Source organism: Humulus lupulus, chromosome 9 (genome assembly GCF_963169125.1).
Source record: "Humulus lupulus chromosome 9, drHumLupu1.1, whole genome shotgun sequence".
Classification (NCBI taxonomy): domain Eukaryota; kingdom Viridiplantae; phylum Streptophyta; class Magnoliopsida; order Rosales; family Cannabaceae; genus Humulus; species Humulus lupulus.
In genome coordinates, this window is record NC_084801.1 from 137,122,183 (window position 1) to 137,138,421 (window position 16,239).

The window sequence follows — 16,239 nt, forward strand, 5'->3', positions numbered from 1 at the left end:
ATCAGCTCGGGTTATGGATTGCTCCGGTAGCGAGCTTCTCAGGAAGCTCTGACCCTATGGGAAGTCAACACGCAAGATAAACGTGCATAATCCTGCCATCACGTGTCCGATATCCCCCTGACTTCTCGGACACACCGCAGGAACGTGCGTATTCAGACACCCACGGACGGGTTGGGCCGTGCGGCCCATTATCTCCTTCCATACTGATTAGACCACACTTGTGTGTCAGGTTTAGGAAGTAATCATGAATATCACAGACTTGATATGATAAATGGTAAGGTCACGGGATGACCTCCCTACCAATTTCCAGGTGCCTTCTCCTATAAATATGGAGACCCTGGGAATTGATAGGGGTTGGAAAAAATAGTCTTGTAAGAACTATATATATTTGGTAAACCAATTACCCAGAAAAGATCAATAATATTGATTAGTGGAGTAGAAGGATTTTTAACCTTCGAACCACTTAAAAACGTGTTTAAGGTCACCTAGTTCTTTTCACAAAGATTTCATATCTGCGGCGGTTCTACTTTTAAGTACTAATCTCTTTCTCTTCTTCTCTTAATTACCTGTTGCCGAAGAACCGCGTCAACAGTTTGGTGCTTTCGTTGAGAGCAAGTCCAATTAGTACTACCACAAACATACAACTATGGTGACCACTCGATCCAAACATGGCAACGAGACAGAACAGCATGATGGGCAGGAGGCCCGCCATGTTGCCCTCCCCGAGGAGCAAGTTCCTGAAGTCCAGCAAAGGCCAGGAAAGCAGCCGGCCGGCCAAGACGACACTGGTAGTTTGACGCCCCGGCCGCCTAATCCGAATCCAGGTTATTATACTGCGGTGGAGATGGAGAATGCTCAACTGAGGAGCCAGCTAGCAGCAGCTGGTCAGCAAATCCAGGATATTCTGAGTCGACTACCCCCTCTCACAACCAACGGTAACGTTGGAGAGAGGCAAGGCGAGGCTCCTAAGTCTCGCCGGAGTAATCGATCCAGGCATAGCCGTTCGGGTAGACTCCCTGCAGCCAACTCCACCCCTTCATCACGCCATCAAGAGGCGAACTTCAGGGAAATGCCTCAGACCGAACCGCAGTAGTACAGCCGTTCGGTTAGGACATCAACCCCTAGCTCTCAGCCTTCCTCGAGGACACCCAGAAGAGATAGGGGAAATTCCCAAAGGAGGGCCGAGGAGATCCGGAGACGTCAGCCCGTCCCCGAAGAGCGTCCAGTTCCTCGTCCAGATCGCCCAGCGCGAAACCATCAAGCTGGCAGGGCCGAGAGGCCCCCACCAAATTTAGTCCGTCCAGACGGCACTAGGATCGCCTCTCCAGTCAGGCATCCTCCTTCTCCCATCAGATACCCGTCTCCTCAGCCCGTCCGAGACATCCCGACCTACGGAAATAGTAGGAGAGACCCGCCATCGGCCGGGCCTTCCCGCAGCAGCAGGGCGCTGGGAGGAGGAGCAAGTCGGAGCCGCCAAAGAGGCACATCGAGCCTGTCCAGCAGGAGTCACTGGACCGGTAGCGCACGGAGTGATCTTTCGGGAGGGGACCTGCGACAGCGACTAAGTTCAGCACAAAGTCACCATAATTCCCATGGAGGCGACCTTCGGGATCGCCTCAACTCTCACAGAGAGGGCCCAGGTAGGGATGGTAGCCAGGCCCGTTCAGTTGGGGTCCGATCCGAAGTACGTAATGGCGGGAATGCCCCAAATGACCTATCTCCAGATAGGAGGGGCAATAACCCACCTAATATGTACAACGGGTCCGGAGCTGTTGAACAGCCCCGGAATAACCCAGGATCTCAGGAAAAAACCCTAGAGCGCTTAACTCAAATGGAGGAGCTGATGAAGAAGCTCCTGTCAGAGAAAGAAAAAGACGAATATGATTCAGGGGATGAGATGGAGCTCTTCGCCCCCAACATAGCAGCAACGGCATACCCTTCTGGCTTTCGTATGCCTCACTTGTCAAAGTTCAACGGGGATGGAGACCCATCTGACCACTTAGGGATGTTCAACACCCTAATGATGGCTCATAACATTGGGCCAGAGCTTCGTTGCTTGATCTTCCCTTCCACCCTAACTGGACCTGCCAGGCAGTGGTTCAAACAAAGTAAAAGGCAGTCAATCAGCTCCTGGAAGACCTTTTCGGCTGACTTCAAGAGGGCATTCCGCGCCTCTCAGGCCGCCAGGGTCCAGGCCGACTCCCTAGCTAACGTGAGACAGCAACCTGGAGAAACGCTAAAAGCCTACTTGAGCAGATTTGCAAATGTCGCTGCTCGAGCCAGAGACGCCGACGACAGCTCCAAACTCATGGCTATGAGGACCGGGATCCTAGTAGGCGGAGATCTATGGAAGGATATTCAAAGGAGGGGGGTCAGCTCAGTTAGTGAATTCCTTAACAGAGCCCAAGAATGGATAAACTTGGAGGAAGCTGAAGCTTCAGCCGCGGGGACCAGCCAGGTCCTCGAGAAGCCCGCTGGGGCAGGGACAGAGATCGTAGTAGCGACTCCCGACGTCACGCAGAGCAACCAGCCCGGTGGCGGCAAAAGAAAAGGAAATGGTGAAAACGTCCAGCACGGTCAAAAGAAGAATAAGTCCGTGGATAAATTCAAGCCCGTGTTCACAGCGTATACCGAGCTCACCCAAACCAGAGAGAATATTTTCCTGGCCAACGCTACGCGAGTCCCCTGGAGAAGACCGGAGCCAATAAAGCACCCTAAGGGAAAGAGAGACGCTTCCAAATTCTGCCGTTTTCATAACGACGTCGGGCACAATACCGACGACTGCAGGCACCTCAAAGATGAAATCGAGACTCTCATCCGAGCTGGTCCGTTGGCGCAATACTCGCGGAACAGGGTCCCCACAGGTCGACCCGCTCCGGAGATCCCAGCCAGTCAACCTGGACCTCGAGTAAATCAGGACGTCCCTCCCCCTATGGTCGAGGGAGAGATTTCCACCATCTCTGGAGGGCCACACATGGCTGGCACGAGCAGAGGTGCCCAGAAGAGATACATAAATGAATTGAAGGCCCACAATGGAGGGGAGTTCGTCCCGGAACAGCGTCAATCAAAACAACAAAGATTAGAGAAACAACCAGTCACTTTCACGGAGGAGGACGCGGGCCATGTCCAATTCCCTCATAACGATCCCTTGGTCGTAGCAGTCCAGCTCGCCAACCGGAGAGTAAGGAGGGTGTTAGTGGACAATGGGAGCTCGGTGAATCTCCTATTCCGTTCAACCTTAGAAAAAATGGGTCTGACCGTCTCCGAGCTAAAGGCAACCTCGATGATGCTATATGGTTTTTCAGGCGCAAGGTCAGCAGCGATAGGAACGATCGAGCTGGTGATCACCCTAGGCGACGAGTCCCGAACAGTGTCCAAACTGCTCGAATTCGTAGTCATTGACTGCTCCGCTGCCTACAATGCAATTTTGGGCCGACCAACGCTCGTTGCTTTCGAAGCCATCACATCCGTCAGGCACCTCGCCATGAAGTTCCCTACTTCGACAGGGGTCTGCACTATCAAGGGCGATCAGCTCGCTGCCAGGGAATGCTACAACATTTCCATGAAGGGAAAATCTAAACCCGGGCAGGTGGCGATGGCCATTCAGGATGAAGAGGAATCGCAGGGACCCAAGGCGGCCCCTGAGATTGAAAAACCTCGGGTTTCCGAAGACGAAAAGCTCACCTTAAGCGAGGACATTGACCCCCGAGTAGGCGAGGACAGGTCCGAGCTCCAAGCTATTGAAGATCTCGAGGAGGTAGGCATCGATGAACAAAATCCTTCACGGACGGTGAAGCTTGGAAAGAACCTCTGCGATAGAAGAAAGGCGGATCTGACCGCGTTTCTGAAAAAGAACCTAGACATATTCGCATGGTCGCACGAGGACATGATAGGGATCAGTCCGAGCGTAATCATGCACACGCTCCACCTAGACAAAAGCGTCCCTGCAAAGTCTCAAAAGCAGAGGCGTTTAGGGACAACCCGAGCCGAGGCCCTTGAAGAAGAAGTGGCCCGGCTCAAAAAATGTGGCTTTATCCGCGAAGCCAGATTTCCCATTTGGGTTGCCAATCCCGTGTTAGTTCCAAAGCCCAATGGCAAGTGGCGGACCTGTATTGATTTTTCCGACCTGAATAAAGCCTGCCCCAAGGATTGCTTTCCGTTGCCGAGGATCGATCAACTGGTGGATGCCACGGCGGGGCACGAGCTCATGTCCTTCATGGACGCGTACTCGGGCTACAATCAGATCGCGATGAATCCAATAGACCAGGATCACACCAGCTTCATGACCCCGAATAATGTCTATTGCTATAAGGTCATGCCGTTCGGTCTAAAGAACGCCGGAGCTACCTACCAAAGGCTGGTAAATAGAATGTTCGCGGACTAGATCGGGAAAAACATGGAAGTGTACGTCGATGATATGCTTGTCAAGTCTAAGATTGCCAACAACCACGTTGCCGACCTGGAAGAATGTTTTAACATACTGCGAGAATATGGCATGAGGCTCAATCCTCAGAAATGCACTTTCGGTGTCGCATCGGGGAAGTTCTTGGGTTTCATAGTCAATACCCGAGGAATCGAGGCAAATCCCGACAAGATCAGGTCACTGCTCGAGCTTCCATCCCCCAGGTCGCGGAAAGATGTCCAAGGCCTCACAGGAAGGGTGGCGGCACTGAACCGGTTCATTTCCAAATCGACCGACAAGTGCCTGCCTTTCTACAACCTGCTCCGCGGAAACAAGAAGTTCGAATGGACAGTAGAGTGCGAGGGCGCATTCCTCGACCTAAAAACGCACCTAGCTGAGCCACCTGTGCTATCAAAGCCCAGGGTAGGAGAACCTCTTTTCCTCTACATGGCCGTGACTGAGGACGCAGCTAGTGCCGTTCTGGTGCGAGAAGAGGACCAGGCTCAGAAACCGGTTTATTACATCAGCAAGAGACTCCTCGGAGCTGAGTCAAGGTACCCGTTGATGGAAAAGCTGGCGTTCTGCCTAATCACGGCCTCGCGAAAACTCAGGCCATACTTCCAGTCCCACTCTGTACACGTCATGACCGATCAACCTCTAAGGCAGGTTTTGCAAAAGCCTGAAGCCTCGGGACGCTTGCTAAAGTGGGCGGTCGAACTCAGTCAGTTCGAGATTTTCTATACTCCCCGAACTACCATAAAAAGTCAAGCCTTGGCCGACTTCGTGGTAGAATGCGCGGGATTCCGTGAGATCCCATCGGAAGGTTCACAGCAGCTCATATCCTCAGGCTCATCGTGGAGGATCTTCGTTGATGGCTCATCTAACGAGAACGGCTCCGGGGCCGGAATCATTCTGATATCCCCAGAAGGACATAGATTCCATTCGGCGCTGAGGTTCGGGTTCAAGGCGTCCAACAACGAGGCAGAGTACGAGGCCTTGTTAGCCGAACATAGGATAGCTAGCGAGCTAAAGGCAAGCTCTGTCCAATGCTTCAGCGACTCCCAGCTCGTGGTGAATCAGGTCTTAGGCGAGTATCAGGCGCGGGGTCCCAAGATGGCCTCTTATTTGGCTAAGGTAAAATCCGAATTGTCTACGTTTGGGCAAGGGTCGATCGAGCAGATACCTCGGGAGCAGAACGCCAATGCAGATGCTCTCGCCAAGCTCGCCACCTCGGGGGAGGCAGAAACCCTGGGGTTGGTACCAATTGAGTTCTTGGACAAACCAAGCATAGACGAGGATCGAGCGGATATTGAGATGATTGACATCAGGCCGACCTGGATGACTCCCATTGTTGAGTACCTCGTCGAGGGCAAGTTACCCGAAGGGCGCAACGACGTACGGCGAGTCCTTTATCAAGCTCCGAGATATACGCTAGTCGAGGGGGTGTTGTACCGACGTGGGCATTCATTACCTCTCCTCCGGTGTGTTCTTCCAAGTGAGGCGAAGGCCATCCTGCAGGAAGTTCATGACGGATTCTGCGGAGATCACACTGGGGGGCAAAGCCTGGCCTTGAAGATCCTTCGGCAGGGTTTTTACTGGCCGACTCTGTCCAAAGACTCGATCTCATACGTAAAAAAGTGCGACAAATGTCAGCGGTTCGCCGCGGTTGCACGAGCACCCCCAGTCGAGCTAAAAATGATATCGTCTCCCTGGCCCTTCGCCATTTGGGGCATAGATCTAATAGGCGCCCTGCCCACCGGAAAGGGCGGGGTCCGTTACGCCGTGGTAGCCATTGACTACTTCACGAAGTGGGCCGAAGCAGAGCCGTTGGCGACAATAACATCGAAAAAGGTGCTAGACTTCGTGGTTAAAAGCATCGTTTGTCGATTCGGCCTACCCAAAAAGATCGTTTCCGACAATGGCACTCAATTTGACAGCGACCTGTTCACCGAATTTTGCGAAAAGAACGGAATTGTGAAAAGTTTCTCATCCGTGGCCTATCCCCAGGCGAACGGCCAGGTCAAAGCCGTCAATAAAACTCTGAAGGCAAGCCTCAAGAAGAGGTTAGGTGAGGCAAAGGGGATCTGGCCAGAACAGCTCCCCCAAGTTCTGTGGGCCTATAGGACCTCACATCGGACTCCCACGGGTCACACTCCTTTCTCCCTAACCTTTGGAAGTGAAGCGGTCCTCCCCGTGGAGGTAAAGGTCCTGTCGCACAGGGTCCGGTCCTACGAACAAGACAAGAACCACGAGCTCCTATGCCACTCCTTAGACTTGATGGATGAGAGGCGAGAGGATTCACAACTCCAGCTCGCCCATTATCAACAGAAAATCACTCGCTACTTCAACACTAAGGTCAAAAGACGTGCCTTTAGCGTCGGCGATTTGGTCTTGAGGAGAGTTTTCCTGGCCGGGAAAGATCCCAAAGATGGGGTTTTGGGACCAAGCTGGGAAGGACCATACCAGGTCATCGAAGTCATCAAAGAAGGGACGTATAAATTAGCTCGACTTGGTGGAGGGGCGGTCCCGCGGACTTGGAATGCAATCCACCTAAAGAAATATTATCAATAAACATTTGTAAGACCTAGAAGGTCACCTTCCATGTATAAATAAAAATCAAATGTTTCTCGTTATTTGCAAGGGTAATTTTAAAGTAACAACGAAAGACCCTTTCCCAGTTACTTGGGGGGCATATGTACCCGGATATATCCAGGTCTCCTTAACGACTTAGGTGTTAATTTTTATCTATGGATAAGAGTTATCACAAACTAAGTCCTATCCTGGTCTTAACCGGGTCATAAAACTTAGAAGTTAGCTAAAATTTGTTGACCGAGGTTCTTCTTTAAAGAGCCCGGGATACGGATAAAAGTTGACGCGATCTGAGTTTTTTCAAAATAAGTTCCTGGTCTTAACCGGGTCATAAAACTTAGAAGTTAGCTAAAATTTGTTGACCGGGGTTCTTCTTTAAAGAGCCCGGGATACAGATAAAAGTTGACGCGATCTGAGTTTTTTCAAAATAAGTTCCTGGTCTTAACCGGGTCATAAAACTTAGAAGTTAGCTAAAATTTGTTGACCGAGGTTCTTCTTTAAAGAGCCCGGGATACGGATAAAAGTTGACGCGATCTGAGTTTTTTCAAAATAAGTTCCTGGTCTTAACCGGGTCATAAAACTTAGAAGTTAGCTAAAATTTGTTGACCGAGGTTCTTCTTTAAAGAGCCCGGGATACGGATAAAAGTTGACGCGATCTAAGTTTTTTCAAAATAAGCTCCTGGTCTTAACCAGGTCATAAAACTTAGAAGTTAGCTAAAATTTGTTGACCGAGGTTCTTCTTTAAAGAGTCCGGGATACGGATAAAAAGTTGACGCGAACTAAGTTTTTTCAAAATAAGTTCCTGGTCTTAACCAGGTCAGAAAACTTAGGAGTGAACTAAAAATTTGTTGAACGCGGATCTTATTTAAAGAGCCCGGGATACGGATAAAGTTAACTCGAACTACGTTCATAAAAATAAAGAGATAAATTATGACCAAATGCATAAAAATATAGATGTAAAACTGGTTGAGCAAATTGTCTCGAGGCGGAAACGCCTCACATAAAAAAGAGAATTACAATAAAAAAAGTGTTCAAAATACGAAAACAAGGAGCATCCTAAGCCCCATCAGCTGGCCCTTTGGAGGTCGCGGTCTCACCCTGCTCCGCCGCGGCAGAGGCCTCTCCAGTCTCCGATGGAGGAGCCTCCTTATTCAGGCGGGCTTGAAGCCGCGGCAACAGGAATGCCCAGAGGTCCAGCGGCATGAAGGAGAAGTCCGCGTCCGGATTGTGGGACCAGCAGTGATAGAATAGGTCCTGTAAGGACTGCTTCGACACGACCCGCTCGTCTTTCAGGGCGTCCTGGGAGGTCTGGACTTCGGCCTTCGCCACCTCAAGGTCTGCCCGCGATGCGGCCAGGGAGTTTTTAAGCTCTAGGTTCTCGGAGCGAAGCTTCTCTAGCTCGGATGCGGCCAGGGAGCGTTTAAGCTCTTGGTTCTCCGAGCGGACCTTCTCTAGCTCGGCTTTTGAGGCCGCCAAGGCGTCTCTCGCCTCCTGAGACTCCTGGAGGGCAGTCTGGCGATCTGCTTCCAAACCCTCGAGCTGGGCCTTGGTCCTAACGATGCCTCTATAGGCGGCAGCCATGCCCTGCAAGAAAAGAGTGATAAATTAGCAAACTGGAAGGAGAAAGGCGGCGTGTGAGTGTCAAAGCCTTAGAAGAAGGGGGCACTTTACCGTTAAAGTCATGTCCATAGCGGACTCTATAACTCGGACCGGGCTCGTTGTTTCGATGGCCCGGAGCTCCTTCTCCCTGATATTGTAATAGTGGCTGACGGCGTAGCTGGCCGACTCGTACACCGTACCCTGGAATGCTTCGGGCATCTTCTCCAGAGCCCGGGGGTCGACCGGGATACGCACGTCCGGGGCTGCCGCGGCCAGATTCCCGACCTCTGTTACCCCGTCCTGGGCGGCCAGTGGAGATCGTTGGGGTGGCGGATGCATGAGTCCTGTCCTGGCGACAGGGAGGTTCGCCCCCGCGACCTGGGATGACGGGTCTCTCTCCTTCTCCGTAGCTGGGGATTTGGTGGAGACCCCGGTCGAGCTCTTGGACTCGCGAAGCCTCTTTAACCTCGGCCCCGCTGGGGGATTCCCACCAAACACAACGCCCCGCAGACTATTTCCGGGCTGAGACATCTCTTCTGCCAAAGAGAAAAAAACACGGTTATCAGCAATCATACAGAAATAAAGGCAATAAGAAAGCAAATACTAAGGGAGCCCTACCCCCCGAGCTGGAAGAGCCTAGGACGATTATCTCACGAACTGGCGAAGGTTCTAGGTCCGGTTCTGAATCGGGGCTGGACTCTTCTACGTACTGCCTAATCCCCGGAGCGTAGACGCCCCTCTGGAGCGCAGGCCACGTGCGTAAATTGGTCCCGTACTCCTCAAAAATGGCCGACCTAAAGGCTAGGGTATTATCTACTACTACGGTACCCTTGGGCCGACTCTCTTGGTTGTCCAGCACGAGCTGGTCAACGCAGTGGAGCAGAAGCGTGTCCAGGTTCGGATTCCTTGGGTGACGATGGACGAGCTGCCTAGGGTTGAACCTAACCAGCCGGGGGTCTGCAGTGGCCCTATCTACGTTCTTAAATAAGTAAAAGTTACCTTGACCGGAAGGACCCGCGGCTGCTCCGGATTGGGCCCTCTCCTCGATCATCCCCTGGGCGACCTCCAAGCTCCTCTTCCTGTTCCTCACCAGAGGAACTTCCTCACCTTCTTCCTCGCCTTCGTCATGTGCGACCTCCTCCGCGACGGTCGGCCTGTTGTCGCGGGCTGGGGGAGGACCCCGGGGCCTTTTCAAATTCAAAGTTTGATTTGGGAAAATCAGCTTGCAGAATACCATCGCCTCGTCTGTCACGAGCACGCGGTAGTCTTTCTCACTGGGAGGCAGGTTCGCCAGTGTGTCGTATTGACCCCCGAGGGTCACGGACTTTTTGGTCCTCGAGTAGATGGCTGCAAGGTTGGTTGAAATCAGAATTGGAATAAGGGACGAGCTAAAATAAGATAACCGTTAAAAGGCGAGCTAAATGGAGGATTACTTACGAGGGCGGTTGAAATAATGATGATCGCAGTTTCGGAACCCAGTAGACATAATAAACTGGTCTTTGAAGTCGTTTGGATGGCTCGGCAGCTCGATCACTGCTGCTGTGTTAGGGAAGCGGGTTAAGTAATAGAACCCGTCGCCTCGCCCCCGCTGGTCCGGGCTGGCTTTGAGGCAGAAGAAATATAAGATATCAGCAGGAGTGGGGACCTCCCACTCATGCTTTTGGAACAAATACCTCAGTCCCGCCAGCAGACGGTAGGAATTGGGGGGGAGCTGAAATGGGGCCAACCCCACATAGTTCAGAAAATCAGCAAAATACTGATCCAGGGGGAGGAAGGCCCCTGCCTTGAAGTGTTGCTCGCTCCAGGCCGCGAACGACTCGTCGAGCGGCGTGCAGCTCCTCTCCCCATCCGCAGCAAGTCGGGCGATCACGGAGGTCTTCCCCAGAGGAATGTTGTGGTTAAGGAAGATTTTGGTGATCTTTGCCTGGCTGGTTATCTTCGAGACGATTCTCTCCGCCTCGAAAAATGCGTCAGGAGCCACCTCGGCCTGCTTCTCCACCGCCGGTCCAAAGTGAGGAATTGGCAAGCTGGTCACCACCGCCTTTCCTTTATCCTTCTGGGAGGACGAACTTCCCACATTCTTCTGTGGCAGATTTCTCTTTGGAGCCATCTGGTCGCCTATCGAACAAAAGAAAACACTTTAGAAAAGGCGACCCAAGCAGGAGAGTGAGGCAAGCATTAAGTACACGAGCTGGGGTAAGCCCAGCCCGTGGAGAGTGGTGCCACGCGTTCCAAGGAACACGCGCCTATGCCCTCAACAGATCCTAGATTACTCGGAATTCGTGTGTCAGATGGCTCAGAGTAAGAAAAAAAAAATTTACCTTGGGGGGAAAGTTTCAACAGGCAAGGCGTGGCAAAACCGCTTTTAAGGCGTATTCCCTAAGCTACCCGGTTTTTGCACCCAAAGTTCCTACGGATCCTACCCAGAAATTGTTCCTAAGAGAGAATCATGGAACCCATGTTCTAAGGCGATGTCCCATGGCAAGTGTGCCCTAATCAAAGAAGGGCCATCACCCTCCATATCCGCGCGACCCAGAAAACCTCTGCATGTGGCTACAGTAAAATTTTTTACCTAGGCTACAGTGGCATGCTTTCAAAAATAAGCAGGGACAGAAGACTTACAGTATAGGGTTGGATGGTGAGCGAGGTTGCTGCGCTGTTAGGAGCTTCGTTGGCACAGTAGTCTCCAAGGCCTTGAAGGAACTCGCACGCTTAAGCTTCGTGAACGGAGAAGATGAGAGCAATGGAAATGAGGGTTTTGTTCTTCGGAAGGTCAGAGAGAAAAGAAGGAAATTTGAGAGGTTCTGAATGGTAAGGTGGTCCGTGCGTGGGATGACCACCCCCTTTTTATACAAGGGGGGATCACGTGTAAAAGGCTCCTGGGAGACCCTCCACTCGAAATATGAAACGACGGCTGGACAGTAGGCTAGGCCATTTAATGCGGTTCTTGTAGAGTGTACCGTCGCCACCCACGGCGTTCCACGTATCAGACGCATGCGAAAAGCATGGAATGCGAAGGGTTGTGGGAGAAGTCTAAAAGCTCCTACTGTGGTCTCCCATGTCTGACGTCATGGACCACGAGCAGGAGCTTGGGGGGCAGATGTACGCCCTGGATTTCCCACGGGCTGTTTAGCAGGACGATCCTCGGACTAAACATGATTTAGCCCGAGGCTCCCATAGGCCAGAGGCTTTATCTTCAGGACGGTCCCTCTCTAGCTCGAGGGGATGGAGTTTCCTGCTCCCTCTTGTTGTTCCAGGAGCTGGGAACAACATCCGGCGACCACTGACGGATCAGCTCGGGTTATGGATTGCTCCGGTAGCGAGCTTCTCAGGAAGCTCTGACCCTATGGGAAGTCAACACGCAAGATAAACGTGCATAATCCTGCCATCACGTGTCCGATATCCCCCTGACTTCTCGGACACGCCGCAGGAACGTGCGTATTCAGACACCCACGGACGGGTTGGGCCGTGCGGCCCATTATCTCCTTCCATACTGATTAGACCACACTTGTGTGTCAGGTTTAGGAAGTAATCATGAATATCACAGACTTGATATGACAAATGGTAAGGTCACGGGATGACCTCCCTACCCATTTCCAGGTGCCTTCTCCTATAAATATGGAGACCCTGGGAATTGATAGGGGTTGGAAAAAATAGTCTTGTAAGAACTATATATATTTGGTAAACCAATTACCCAGAAAAGATCAATAATATTGACTAGTGGAGTAGAAGGATTTTTAACCTTCGAACCACTTAAAAACGTGTTTAAGGTCACCTAGTTCTTTTCACAAAGATTTCATATCTGCGGCGGTTCTACTTTTAAGTACTAATCTCTTTCTCTTCTTCTCTTAATTACCTGTTGCCGAAGAACCGCGTCAACAGTAACCTACTTCTATCTAATCATGTCTTTTCGGTTCCCCAGAAATAATTCGACGGCCATTCCGCTTCCCCATATTTCGAAAAAGGGAAACTGATGATTACACCTTTTTAATGCCACAGACAAACTTATATATTACCTTCGAAATCTTCCTTTTCTTTTTACGCACGCCATTGTCTTCACAAGAAACCCTAAAAACCAGAGTTTTAAACTTCTCCAGAGACCGTTCTTCTGCATTTTCAAGACTCAGTCCGAGAGTTCCCTGGTCTCCGAAGACCCTTTTTCCATCTCCACGATCACTTTCTTGGTAAGTTTTCGAATTCTCATGCTTCAAATTTTCGTGGTGCATGCTTCTGTATGTTGACTGTTTGAGTTTATTTGTTTCTGGTTTGAGACGCTTGTGAATAGAATGTTTTGTAGGCAAAAAAGGGTTACGAGTTAGTTTAATAGTCAGGATCATACTTTTAGGACGTAAAATCGAAGTAAAAATTCGATCTTTAGACTAGTTGGAAAATAGGCTTTTCCCGCCATAAGGGGAGTTGAAAAAGCTTTCTTGAAAAAACTTTTTACTTTCACCCTTTGATCCGTCTTTCAAACTGTTCGTGCAGAAAATTTAGCTTTTCGTTAGAATGCTGTTGTATAAAAGCTTGGCTTTTATACACGACCAACGTTATTCTAAAAAGCCTTTAAAAATTCTTTATCCTCACCTCCCCATTCTTCTGTTTGCAGACATTGATGCCAGATTTGTGGGGAGGTGAACGACCCATTGACGACGACCTTCTCGCCCAGCTGTTCGAGGGCGAAGAACAACCGGCCGACCGAGTTCACGAGATTCCCTTCTCACAATCCTCTACTAGACCTCGTCCTTCTCCTCCTCAAATGGCCCGTTCCAAATCCGTAGGTAAGAAAAGGCCTGAGTCTGAAAACAGTCCAAACCTTCCTGCCCAGCCTGATTCGCAGGCTAGGGTTCCCTCGACCAGTGGTCGAGAAAATCCTGCTCCTGACCCTAATATCCAAACTAGGGCCCGCCCTCGCCATCAGAATCTTCCTGATGTCGAGTGGTATACTTCCCTGACCAGCTCAGTGACCCTTCGGATGGTTGCTAATTACTTCAGGAAATACCCTCTTACAGAGGTTTCCATTACAATTCCTGTCGCGGACCAAAGGGCTAACCTCCCTGGGGGCATATATAGTGCCTAGTCTCGGTATCACTTAGAGGGGGGGGCTTACCTCCCTCTACATCCTTTTTATGAGGGGGTGGCCAACTATTTCGGTGTCGCCCCCTTCCAAATTACTCCAAATGGATATAGAATGCTGGCCGCACTCTATATCCTGTACAAACTTAAGAAATGACCAGAACCTACCCCTCATGAGGTCAACTATCTTTTTGACCTTAAATCCAACCCGCAACAATATGGAACGGGTTTCTTCCACTTCTGTCACCAGGAGACCAACCGGACGTTCCTGAGTGACACCACGCATATATCGAACGTGGGGCAGTACAGTAAGGAGTACTTCCTTACACCGGACATAACCAGCAACAACCTGGCCTTCGCTCGAGGAGGTAAGTGCCGTTTTTTGACTGGTCGATACTTTTAGTCAAGGTGTCTCCTTTCATTTTTCTCAAACTGTAATCTGTCTTTCAGGCCCATGGTTACGTCCGACCCCAACACCAGACATGGTGTTGAGGTCCAATACTTTGGCTAGGATGACTGACGCAGCAAAAAGCGTCAAGACCCTGGTTACTGATGAAAACCTGAGGCTGTCTGGCCTCCTGGCTCCTCGCCATGAAACAAGAGGGTCCGTGGTAGACGATGCCACTGCCGAGGGGGTTCCCGACCAGCAACCTCCTGCGTCTCCTCCTTGAAGGAGGCCGACGGGGGTTTCAATCAGGGAGCCCACAGGCAATCCTTCCACAGAGAGGTCTTCTGCTCCCCAAAGCAAGGGGAAACAAAAGGCCAAAGAGTCAGTTGTGGACCTGGGGGAGTCCTTTGATGAGAACGGTAAAATTATTTTGCTTTTAAATAGTTTGCCAATTCCCTATCATTTGTTTGACGGGGAGGGCAACTTTACATATACTCCAAATCTAGGGCCAGACTTCTTCATGCCAGATAGTGAGTGTGTGACTAATAGAGTCAATAGTATATCGACCAGTAGTTGTAGCTCGGGTACTAACTTTGTGACCTTCTTTTTCGTTTTGATAGAGAGTCTTCATCTGCTTTTATCTTTACCCTTTGCATGTTTTTACTTGTGTGCAGATATGGCCACTCCCAATGTCTTCGACCTATACCAGGCTGAGGAGGAAGAGGAAGTTCCTCAGCTTCGGAGGAAGTCGTCACGGAGACAAACTGGCGAGACGAGCCAGGGTCCTGCAAAAAAGAGTTGAACAGAAGACCCTCCTAGAGACATGCCTGCTGGGCAAACTTCTGTTCATCCTCTGGCCCCTGCTGAGAAGGAGACTCCCCCTGCTCCAATGAGCCCTCCTCCGGCTGCGCCCAGAAGGGAACAAGACAAACGGGAGGAAACTCTTGGGGCCAAAATCTCGAGCCGTGCCATACGAACAGCCAAAGACCGCATTGCGTACATCGGGGAAAATGACCGCGTCAAGGATGCAATGGTTAAGGCAGAAAATATGACGGTCGACCTAATCCTGAACAGGACCTTGAACGAAATAGCCAGCGTACGTACTTCTTTAATCTTTTTGGCCTCAGTCTTTTAGTCTTTGCCACAGGTTCTAACTTTTATCCTCTATCCTCAGGCATTGCTGTCTACCACCACTGCCCGCACCCGCACCCAAGCCACCATCGAACAGGTTAGGGCAAAGGCCATCGAGAGGTATCAGGTGAAAGCAGCCGAGGAGCTTTCGGCTGCAGAGGCTAGGAATACCAAGGAGTTGGAGGCGATGGTTCAACAGAGGGATGCTGCGGTGACCAAGTTGTCGGAGGCTGAAGCTGTAAAGGCAGATGCGATAAAGTCGAGGCAGGATTATCAAGATGCCAGCCGAACCCATCTTCGCGAAGTCAAAAGGTTGGAAGAGGTACTTAAGTCCAAGGACGAGGCCATCGCCACCCTTGAGGGAAAAGTGAAGCAACTGGAGCTTGACAACTCCAAAAATCTGGAAAGGTACAAGAGGACGATGCTCTGATGTTTCTACAACTTCTGGAAACACAATCAGGGAGCCGACTTCAGCTATCTTTCAGAGGATATAAGGGCTGCCGAGCCGGCTCACTGCACTGCCCAACTGGCTAAAGAGGAGGCAAGAGCAAGGATCCTTGCTTCCCCAAGCATCGCTGGCGCAGAGGAAGAAGGGGCTGCTGAGGATGCTGTCACCCAAAATGCTGCTAAGGACCCTCCTGCTCCCAATTCCTCTTAAGCCTTTTCATTTATTTTTTCTTTTGATTACATGACCCATGGGTTGTGATGTAAAGACAATATTTTCATTTTAAACTTTGCTGCACGGGCAGTAAATCTTTTCTCTTTTACTTGAACAATTACATCCAAGCAGTGATGCTTGCGGTGTAAAAGATTGCATGATGCTATAATATTTTCATTTATAACATTTGTCCGTATGACCAAACTTAGCATAATACTTTGGCATGATTTAACAAAATATAAAATTTGAAAAATACTTCTAAGTACCTTAGCATGCTTTCACTCATTTTGTTCATGTGTTTACATACCTCACGGTATGCTTTGCCATCGATGTGCCTTATATGCCCCCCAAGTGATCGAGGAGCTTTAGGTCCTTGGTCACTTGCCCTGACCATGACCT